Source organism: Hemibagrus wyckioides, linkage group LG18, assembly GCF_019097595.1.
Source record: "Hemibagrus wyckioides isolate EC202008001 linkage group LG18, SWU_Hwy_1.0, whole genome shotgun sequence".
Classification (NCBI taxonomy): Eukaryota; Metazoa; Chordata; class Actinopteri; order Siluriformes; family Bagridae; genus Hemibagrus; species Hemibagrus wyckioides.
The window spans coordinates 23,760,608-23,771,309 of NC_080727.1; positions in this window are offsets into that span (position 1 = coordinate 23,760,608).

The window sequence follows — 10,702 nt, forward strand, 5'->3', positions numbered from 1 at the left end:
TGCCATGTTTCGTGTGTGTGTGTGTGTGTGTGTGTGTGTGTGTGTGTGTGTGTGTTGGCTGCGTTCCTGTATGCACTCTCACACTCTCTGTGTGCACTGGGTTTCTTTCCCTAACCCATGTTTTGATTCCTCATGATCTCAACTTGACACGCTTCCAGACATTGCATGCCATTCAGTTTGCAGCTGATAGAAAAGAGCTGATGTGTGTCTGAATTATTATGAGTATAGTTTTATTCTAAATGAAGCTGAATATGCGTGTGAACTTGTGTAATGATAAGAGTGAGCGATGGGGGAATTATGCAATTTGCTGTTTAATTTATGCATTAATTTAATTATTGATTTGTTGCTTGTATGGTAATTTGAGCAGTTTATTTCATTTCAAAATCAACTTGACTTAGCTTTATGCTGTGTGTGTGTGTGTGAGAGAGAGAGAGAGAGAGAGAGAGAAAGAGAGGGAAAAGGAGAAGGCAAGAGAAAGAGAGAGTTTATGAACCCAATCACTGAACTTGAAAATGGTCTTTTATTTCATGCTGGGTGAAATGGGTTTATTATACGGTGGATGTGCATGATCGCGTGGGATGCTTTGTGACTCATTTGTATCCTGGCAGCTCACTGAGGTAAAAGAACACATAATTTAAAAGTTCACTTACTGGCATCGCAATATTCCGATGCCAGGAGGGGTAAATGCTATGTGGACAACAACGGCACATTGTCTACCACATTATTATGATCATGAGAAAACCAAAGAGGAAATTAATCATTAAATTCCTGTCTACCTGAAATTATCTGCACCCTTTATTAGAATCGATGGCGCTGCACGCTGTACTAAACAGAGCTGTCAGTGCGGCAACTCCAGCCACTATCTTTTAATTACAGACCAGGCTGAGGCTCATAATGATATATTCAGCGCTGTTTACAAATGGGCCCTCCAGAGAATGGATTTCTCTTCAAATTAATAAGCAAGACTTTTAGAAAATCCTTTGTTTTTCCTCAATCATCATATTATTTTCATCAACTGGTGCAGCTGATGTTATTATTAGGGATTCTTTTTTTTGTCTGACTGACTGTGATAATGCACATCTATCTTTGATGGTTTTAATCATAAATCTGGAAAAAAAAAACGAGAGTGGAAAATGATGTGCACCTTCGTGTGATGTCTATCTTTCTTTTGTAAAGAAACCATCATCACAAATCACATATAACAACAACTGTCTTATTTTTTAACCACATATTACAATATTATTGTGATGTTATAATTAAAATTGATTATCGAGAAGCTTTCCACGGTCACACAGCGTGCAGTGTTAAAATCATTTCACTTTTATAGACAGATATATAAAAAAAATAAATAAATAATGGAAGTGAGTTAATTGGAAAATGCATTAGAATAGGAACTGCAGTTTGTTTTTCATTCACCAATCCATATTTGGCATGTTCTTGGGGCACGTTGAGGAGAGACGGGGAAAAGATGGGCGCGCCGCATAGACAGAGCTGAGGATTGAACTGGGAACTGTGATATACAACACTGATGATCTCATCATGGCACCTGTTGGGGGGGGGGTATTAGATAAGATAAACCTTTATTCTTCCCACAGTGGGGAATTTCCACATTACAGCAGCAACAAATTATATTAGGCAGCAGGTGAACATTTTGTCCTCAAAGTTGATGTTAGAAGCAGGAAAAATGGACAAGCGTAAGGATTTGAGTGAGTTTGACCAAAAGGGCCAAATTGTGATGGCTGGACCACTGGATCAGAACATCTCCAAAACTGCAGCTCTTGTGGGGTGTTCCCGGTCTGCAGTGGTCAGTATCTATCAAAAGTGGTCCAAGGAAGGAACAGTGGTGGACCGGTGACAGGGTCATGGGCGATCGAGGCTCATTGATACACGTAGGGAGAGAAGGCTGGCCCGTGTGATCCGATCCAACAGATGAGCTACTGTTGCTCAAACTGCTGAAGAAGTTACTGCTGGTTCTGATAGAAAGGGGTCAGAATACACAGTGCAGGATGGGTCAGGGCTGTTTTGGCAGCAAAAGAGGGACCAACACAATATTAGGCAGGTGGTCATAATGTTATGGCTGATGGGTGAATTTATTATTAGTTGTTAAGTGGAATGTTCAGCATAGATGTCCCTGTGCATTAGATGTTGCTATGGAAATAAAAACGTATAAGAAGGAGCACATTAATGTAAACCTGAGATTTGCTTTCAAGCAGGCAGAAGAAATCAGAGTGAAAATGAATGGACGCCTGACTGGTCAGATTCAAGCTGTGCTCTGGTATAAGACACTTTATTGACGTTTAATTTTAAGCATATGCAATTCATCTTTTTTTTTTTTTTTTTACTGGGACAAAGCAGAGGTTTAGTTTGGCTCAAAATATTTGATTCGTTCCTTACTAATATTTGATTTGTTGAAGCAAAGGCTCAAATAAAATCACTTATATCTTTCATCAATGTCCTCTTGCTCCCACACTGCTGTCTACTACACTTCTGACAGATCACAAAAAGATTACAAGAGCCATGGGAAATTATAGCCTGTCTTCGCTAATCTGGACAACTTTGAGATGTAAACAGCCGAAGCCTGATTGTCTTAATACATTTCCTAGTTGAAAGCGTCGTGAGTGCAGCGTGGCGCAGCATTACCTCTGCCCATTGCAGATCATGATCTCGTTACGATTACTGTTTGTTCTGCCATGAAATAACCTTATATTTAATTCCACTCTGATTGTGCAGTCGGGGTTTTCGAATGCACAATGATAAGAGCTTTAGGAGGACAAAATTTAACACCTTACATGAAGCCTACATTATGCGTCAGTGATAAGAGACCCAAGAGAAAAGAGAAGATAACAATCTTCTTCTGCAGCTTTGTGTCAGAAAATAAAGGTCTGCAATGTGCAAATCCAGGGATTCTCGAAAGAATCCATACATAGAGGAAATGAAAACTTTTTGGTCTTCCAAAATGTGTCATACTTAGTTGATACTGTATATACATACATATGATATTGGGAGTGTTGACTCCGTGTGTGTGTGTGTGTGTGTCTGTGTGTGTGTGTGTGTGTGTGTGTCTGTGTGTGTGTGTGTGTGTGTGTGTGTTTAGTAAGAAAAAGCGTACAGGATGTTTTGTAAATCAAGTTACATTTTGCTTAAAGGTGTTTAATTTCCCCTGTGTATAGAGACACCCTGTGTTATGAGAGAGAAGTCGTAGTCATTAGGCATGAGAAATACAATCGATTCTTCCATGCATTGTGAATTTTCTTTCTTTCTGTGAATTCTGCATCAATTGGCAAAACATAGAAACACAGACTCAGACCTTTATACAGGCTCATGCATTTGTTTTTTGTTGTTGTTGTTTTTTTTTTTTTTTGAAGAATATCCAATAGTCCCAAACAGTGCTGAATAAGCGTTCAGTGCACTAGCTGGACATTAACTGCACATTGTGCATTCTAGATTATCTTTGTATTGTAGTATACAGACTGCGTTACACCACTACACTCCACACTTTACACGCCATACATTACAATACATAGATTTATTTATTTCACTGTTCTCTATACAGATCGCTGTTAGTACCATAGCTATAATATGCAGTTCTACTATTTATTCATTTGTTCTTCAGTCTGCACATTCCCTTATTCCTCCTACCTATACAGTCATCAGCCACATGTGCAACATCTGTAGCCCTACTTAACGATACTAATATATTGTTTATACCCGCTTTATTCCTAATAGGGTCACGGGGATCTGCTGGAGTCTATCCCAGCACACAAAGGCAGGGGTACACCCTGGACAGGTCACCAGTCCATCACAGGGCCACACATATAGACAGACAACCACACACACTCACACTCACTCCTATTGGCAATTTAGAATTACCAATCAACCTAATGTACATGTTTTTGGACTGTGGGAGGAAACCGGAGTAAACCCACACAGGCATGGGGAGAACATGCAAACTCCAGGCCCCTGCCTGTTAGAACCTGGGATTCGGACCCAGGACCTTCTTGCTGTGAGGCAACAGTGCTGACCACTAAACCACCATGCTGGCCGTACTAATGTCCAATCTGCCAATTATGCTGCAGCAGATAATAATAATAATAATAATAATAATAATAATAATAATAATAATAATAACAGGTCAAGAGCTTCAGTTAATATTCATATATCAAATATCAAAATTTGGAGGAAAAAAAACAGAATCACTCAAAAACAAAACAGTGTCCAGTGAGCAGCAGTTCTGCAGTCAGAACTCAGTGAGAGGTCAGTGGAGAATGCCCATGGTCAGTCAGTGGAGAATGCCCATGGTCAGTCAGTGGAGAATGCCCATGGTCAGTCAGTGGAGAATGCCCATGGTCAGTCAGTGGAGAATGGCCATCATGCCATGAGAAGCTTTTAAAAATCATTGTAATTTCTCCCAGAAATGTTTGGGTAAACTGCCACTGGACTAAGATTCATCACATCTCTAGAAAGCAAAAATTCAGATACGTAAAAGTGCTTTAAGATTTCCACCTCTAATATTTTTGTCTCATTCATTATGAGTTTTAATTTTTAAACATTATAACCTTCTCACACATGTATTTCCTAAAGCTAAAACGTTCCCACCATTTCACATTGAAAATGCACATGGAAAAGATTTTGAAATAGATTTGTTGCAAGTCTGAAATGTAGAAAAAGTAAACGTCTTAATTGGTAATTCTTTTGTTACTTTTTTCTTTTTCTTTTTCTTTTTTTTGCTCTCTCAACCCACGTAACATCTGACAGCCTCATGCTAGGAGGAGCAAAAAGAACAGGGCTTTTTAGACTGCTAATTGATCTCTTTTACATAAAACCACAAATTGTCGGGAACAAAATAGCATATTCTCTGTGAACAAAAACAGAACTTGTCGAGCAGCTCCAAAGCACTTACTGTTCTGAAAGAATTGCTAAATTAATCACATCTTTAATTACAGCACTGATCATCAAAGGCTTTCTACTTCACTCCGCTTGTTGCAATGCACTTATAAAGTGACTCTATGATCTAAAGTCAAGTAGATGATGAAGCGTATTAAATGAACAGAAACAGGATGGCACTGCCTGGCAGATGGCACCTACAGCAGCGGGTGTTAGATGATACAGTTCTGCCCGCCATGAAAACTCATTTCGGCACGAAAGGATCTCCGTTTCTGATCGTTTTTTTGTTTTATTTCCCCACACAGCCTCGTATAGCGTTCCTCGGTTAGATTTCTATCGTTCAGGCTGCTGATTGAAAGACAGATGTTTTAATGCGGTAACCTACATGGTGTTGTTTCAGACTTTTTAATAACAACAAATGACAATTTAGTGCTGCTTTTGCTAAAAGCTTACATTTTAAACATATCAAAGTTCGGCTCTTCAATTTGACTAGTTGGAATGTTTCCATTCATTTTCTATACCAACAGCTCTGGCCATAGTTTTGGCTGTAATTCAACTCACTGGGATTTGTATCCTGGACTCATAATCTGATTTAAATCAATTTAGTATTCTATGGTGGCCAAGAAGAGACACAATAACAAATCCAACAACACAAGGACGAATCAGACACAACGGAAAAGGTAGGTATTGTTTGCGAATGGAATTCTGACCTCTGATTGGACGAGACATTGTTAATGACAAGAAGACAGGACTTAAGTTTCCCATGTACAGTGTGTGTGTTTGTTTGCATAAGTGCACTGGGGTAATGGATGGAGGGGTTGTTTTTGGAAAAGAGAAAGATATATATATATAAGGTACCAGGCAAATCAATAGTAATGTCAAAAAGTAAGTAACACAGTGGCAAGTAACAAAAAAACAAAACAAAACATTTTTAGTTCCAATAGTGCAACTTTAAATCTTTTAAAAAAAATAACAAACATATATATTTATCTTTATAATAAAATGGAGTTCATTCAGCTCTACTGTGAGGAAGGACGTTCATATGGTCAGTGTGATGTTGGATATACTGATAGTGTATCATGGAGTAAAGATTAGTTTATCTCTAAAAACACACCTGAAGAACACAGGAATGTTGGGAAGAGCAAACTATTCCAGATTAAAGGAGGTAAGGAGCGCTATAAGAGCAGAGCTGTGTTCATACACACACCAATCCACTTTCTACTGCTGCAGATACTGCTGGACTTCCTGTAGATCCTGAGTGACCCATGTCTCGTCCAATCAGAGGGAAGAATTCCATTTGCACACATCCTTATTGTGATTTGTTATTGTGGTTTGCTCTTCTCGGTCAACACAATGTTCAGATTTTTAAAAATAAATAACAGTTCTTTTAATCAGAGAATGTTTAAGGATAGAAGTACTTTGCTGTTTCTCTAGAACATGACAACTTGCATGTTTTCTTTGTCTTAACTACGAGAGAGAGAGAGAGAGAGAGAGTGAGAGAGAGAGAGAGAGAGAGAGAGAGAGAGACAGGGTGAGAGAGAATATGGAGGCTGCTGAGGGAATGAATGTTTATATCTGCTATAATATAAGTGATAATTGTTTTTATTAAATGGATCAGTACTTCAGTACATCTCATTCGTTTATAAGTATACAAAAGCATTGGAAAATTATTGTTGTATAAGAAGAATAAAACTCTTCCAGACATAATGTTAATGAAAAAGAATCAACTTTGGTGAGGTAATGTTAGCTTTGTGTCAGTCTACATCATCATCATCATCATCATCATCATCATCATCATCATGTTCCTGTAACAGCATGCTCTAAACTGCTTTATTCTTTACTTAACCTCAGGCATGGTCTATTAATAATCTTTTTAAGGAACACTTTCTCCCTACCCTGACGCATGCTATAAGCTGTTTTAGATTCTAACAATAATCTTAAGCATGTGTTCCAGTTCAGAGCCGTATGTGTAACGAGGGAAATGTGAAAGTGCAACATAGAAAGTAGAGAAGGGAAAAAAACCTCTTCTGAAACATACCATTGTTTGTGTAGTTATACAGAAAGCTCTAGCCAGATCTGATACCAATGTCTCCAATGAGTAAAACACACAGCCCTGGCAACCAAAGTGTTTTGGGCCCAAAAAGTAGGAACATATTGACTGATCAAGTCAATCTACCAATCTAACCCCTGTAGAGTTTTTCACACAATAAAGATGGGACTGAAGCCTGAAAGCCCTGAAAAAAAATCAGTAACTAAAGATGGCTGCAGTGCTCTGGCTCAGAATTACATCTCCATTCGCTCCAACTCACGATTATTTTCCGCCACTAATTCTTTCGCTGGTTTGAGCCAAAAGCTCAAATTGGTGTGGCTCACCACATCACGCACATTCTGAATCATCTTGGGTCAAAGAGGTGATGTGCTAGAAAAATGATCTTCCTCTCCTCAACTCCTTCCTCAATGCAACTATTTTATTGAAAACAGCCTTTTTCCTTAACTCAACTCCTATTTATTATATGCACACAGTATATATTTTCAGCACATTTAGTACTCTTTGTTTTTGTTTTTTTCTGTATATGGCTTTATTGTATATATCCCACTATTCTACTGGGAGGACGAGGTTCTGTCTTGATTTTGACTGGTTGGAACGTATCCATTCATTTTCTATACCAGTAGCTCTGGCCATAGTTTTGGCTGTACTTCAAACCACTGGGATTTGTATCCTGGACTCAGAATTTGATTTAAATTAGTATTCAGATTTATTTTTAAATAAACATCAGTGCTTTGTAATCTAAGTTTTTTGACACAGATAAGGCCTAAGGATATAAGCACTTTACTGTTTCTGTAGAACATGACAAGACGAGAGAGATAGAGTGAGGGAGTGTGTTTTTTTGTGTGTGTGTGTGTGTGAGAGAGAGAGAGACAGAGTGAGAGTGTGTGAGAGAGAGAGAGAGAGAGAGAGAGAGAATATGGAGGCTGCTGAGGGAATGAATGTTTATAGCTGCTATAATGTAAGTGATAACAGTTTCAAAAGTGTTCCACATCATTAAACGGATCAGTACTTCAGTACATCTCATTAATTAATGACAGAACCCAGTTTTTTTCCATAGCTCCTATTTACAATATGCACACAATACATATTTTCAGCACCTTTAGTATTCTTTTTCTTTCTCTGGCTGTAAAGTGTAATAAACAAATATCTCACTATTCTTCTGAGAGGACGAGGTTCCCTTTGAGTCTGGTTCCTCTTAGTGTTTTTTACTCACTGTGTTATCTCAGAGAGTTTTCCTTCCCTCTGTCACCTGTAGCTTGTTAAGTGATGAGTGACCATGTGACCGTGTCTATTGCTTACAGCAGCAAATAAATAAAATTTCAATACATTTTATGTAATTAGTAGCTAAGTATGAAGATCACAGCTACCAGGTTTCCCTTCCAGCCATTCTTACACGGCCCTCGGTCCCAGCACTGACTACCTGTTTGCCTCAGAATGTGTTTGTTTGTTTGTTTAATTTTTTATTAATTGTGGTAAAGAACTCATTGAAGCTTTGAAAGCTGTTATAATAACAACCCTTACTGTTTAGTTGTTACTGTCACAAACCTAATTGGCTGGTCACTCGAATTGTTTTAGATGATGCGGTCACTCTAATGTGTTTCTTAATCTCAAGCGTAACAATGTGCTAACCAGTAGAAATCAAGTTAACTTTACCAAACTACAATTTTAATAATAATTATAATATAATAAAATAAAAAGAAATAAAATAATAATAAAATAAAATAAATAATTTCTAATTATAAAAAAATAAATAAATAACAACAACAATAACAACAACAATAATAATAATAACAATAACAATAATAATAATAATAATAATAATAATTTATTTGAAGATTTATAACAAAGTTTAAATATTAAAAATAGTGTTTAGTTTGCTGTATGTGCCGAAAAACCTGAACTAATAAGCTGTCATATGACTAGATTAGCGATGATATCATGTTATCCATGCTTGTTGTTTTATTTTTTCTTCCTTCATAGCCACCACCATGTGCTCATGTCTTATTGGCCAGGTTTGTTGTTTATTTTCTATAACAGCAGCTCTGACACTAGTTTCAGCTGCAAGACAAATCAGAGGTTTAAGCTTTTTTTTTGGAAGGTGTCTCCAGTGTTAGCACTTTGTAATAGTCAGAGTTTTCTAACACAGGAACATCTTCAGGGCAGGAGGACTTTATGCTGAGGCTGGTGAGGGAGTGACTCTTTATAGCTGTTCTGATGTAGGTGATAACCGGAGGTGTTTCCCAGATGCTGCACAACATTAAACTGAACTATAAACGGATAATATATACATCATTCTTTAATAAATGAACTAATCACTGGATCGAGAAATATTTCTCGACTTTAATACATCCTACAAGGTCTAAGTTAAGCGTAGGTGACCATCAGGCATCCTGTTTAATTCTCGGTCTTGACACGCATATATCTAGTAACATTAATATGCACTTTGATTTCCTTGGCAGATAACACCACCACAAACTGATCTAAATCACAGAGAAGTCTGCAGCTTTCTAATAGCCTTTCAACTAAATAAGACACAAGCCTTTAAGCAAGCCTTTAAAAAAAATTGACAGAACAAAGATGCTGCCAAAGCTTTTATATGCGAACAAGGTTAGCGGCTTGTTTGCGAATCCAAACTGGATAAAAGCTGAATGGCATTACTTGATCAAAGCACTGAAGGTAGAGGTAAAGTCTGCCTTTCAAGTCATTGCGTGTTGGCTGATTTGTCTGTAATTGGTGGGAACACACTGCTGAACGGGTAAATAACAGGATACAGAAACATATTTGAGTCTGCTTCATGCTGAGTATGTGATGATGGCTAAATTGATACACTTCCTCATTGGGGGTCTTCTTTTAAGCGAAGGCCATCTTGTAAAATGTCATGGTATTTATCAGTGCAACTAAATGTCAGCAAGAGCTGCTTTAACCGACTCTGTGACCTATGCACGGCATAGATTTTTCAGATATTATTTATAATAGCGAAGGACATCCGTGCCTACCCGAGTGATGAAATGGGAAATATTCAGAACGAAAATGTTACGTTATGTTGCTTTAATTCAAATGCCAAAATGAGTGCTAAAGAATTTTGTTGTAGAACCTTTATTTGAGGGGATAATTCTGCGTAACTGCTCAGCAGCAAGAACTCGGCAATGTGTGAAAAAACCCGTCCTTGTTCTTGTGGCTGGCATTTTTATGTAAGTCTACCCATGTTACTAATCATCATCTCTGCAGGAAGCCTTTTCTTCAATTCACCTATAAAACAGCCATACTGAAAGCCTGATTTACCTTCTCCCATACAACACATTTGCAACAGTGATGATATAATGATCCATTTGAATTTGCAGCCCTATTCCAGAAAGAGTGCATTACAAAAGGAGCTGCCAAGTTGAATTAACTACCTGGAAATTGTCGTATGGATATGTCACTCTTTCCTGCTTTATGAACCTCGTTTATACCGATAGTAAATTCAGAGGAGTTTATCAGACATCGACAGTGTATGCTTGGGGTCATTTTCTATGATTGCTAACACTTTGTGACGATTCGAAACTGGCATTTTATCTCCTTTCTAATCCAATTTAAAGGAATAATACCTTGTTTCAGGTGTGTGCAGCTAGATGTCATCATTTTCATGCACTGATTCACAATAGAAAATAAAAATATCACAAATGTATATTGGGTTGTTTTTGTCTCACTAGAGTTGCTTTTTGTTTTTTAGCACCGAAAGATATTTCCAGAACAGCACGGTTTTTGACCATCAGTGGATTTGTACAA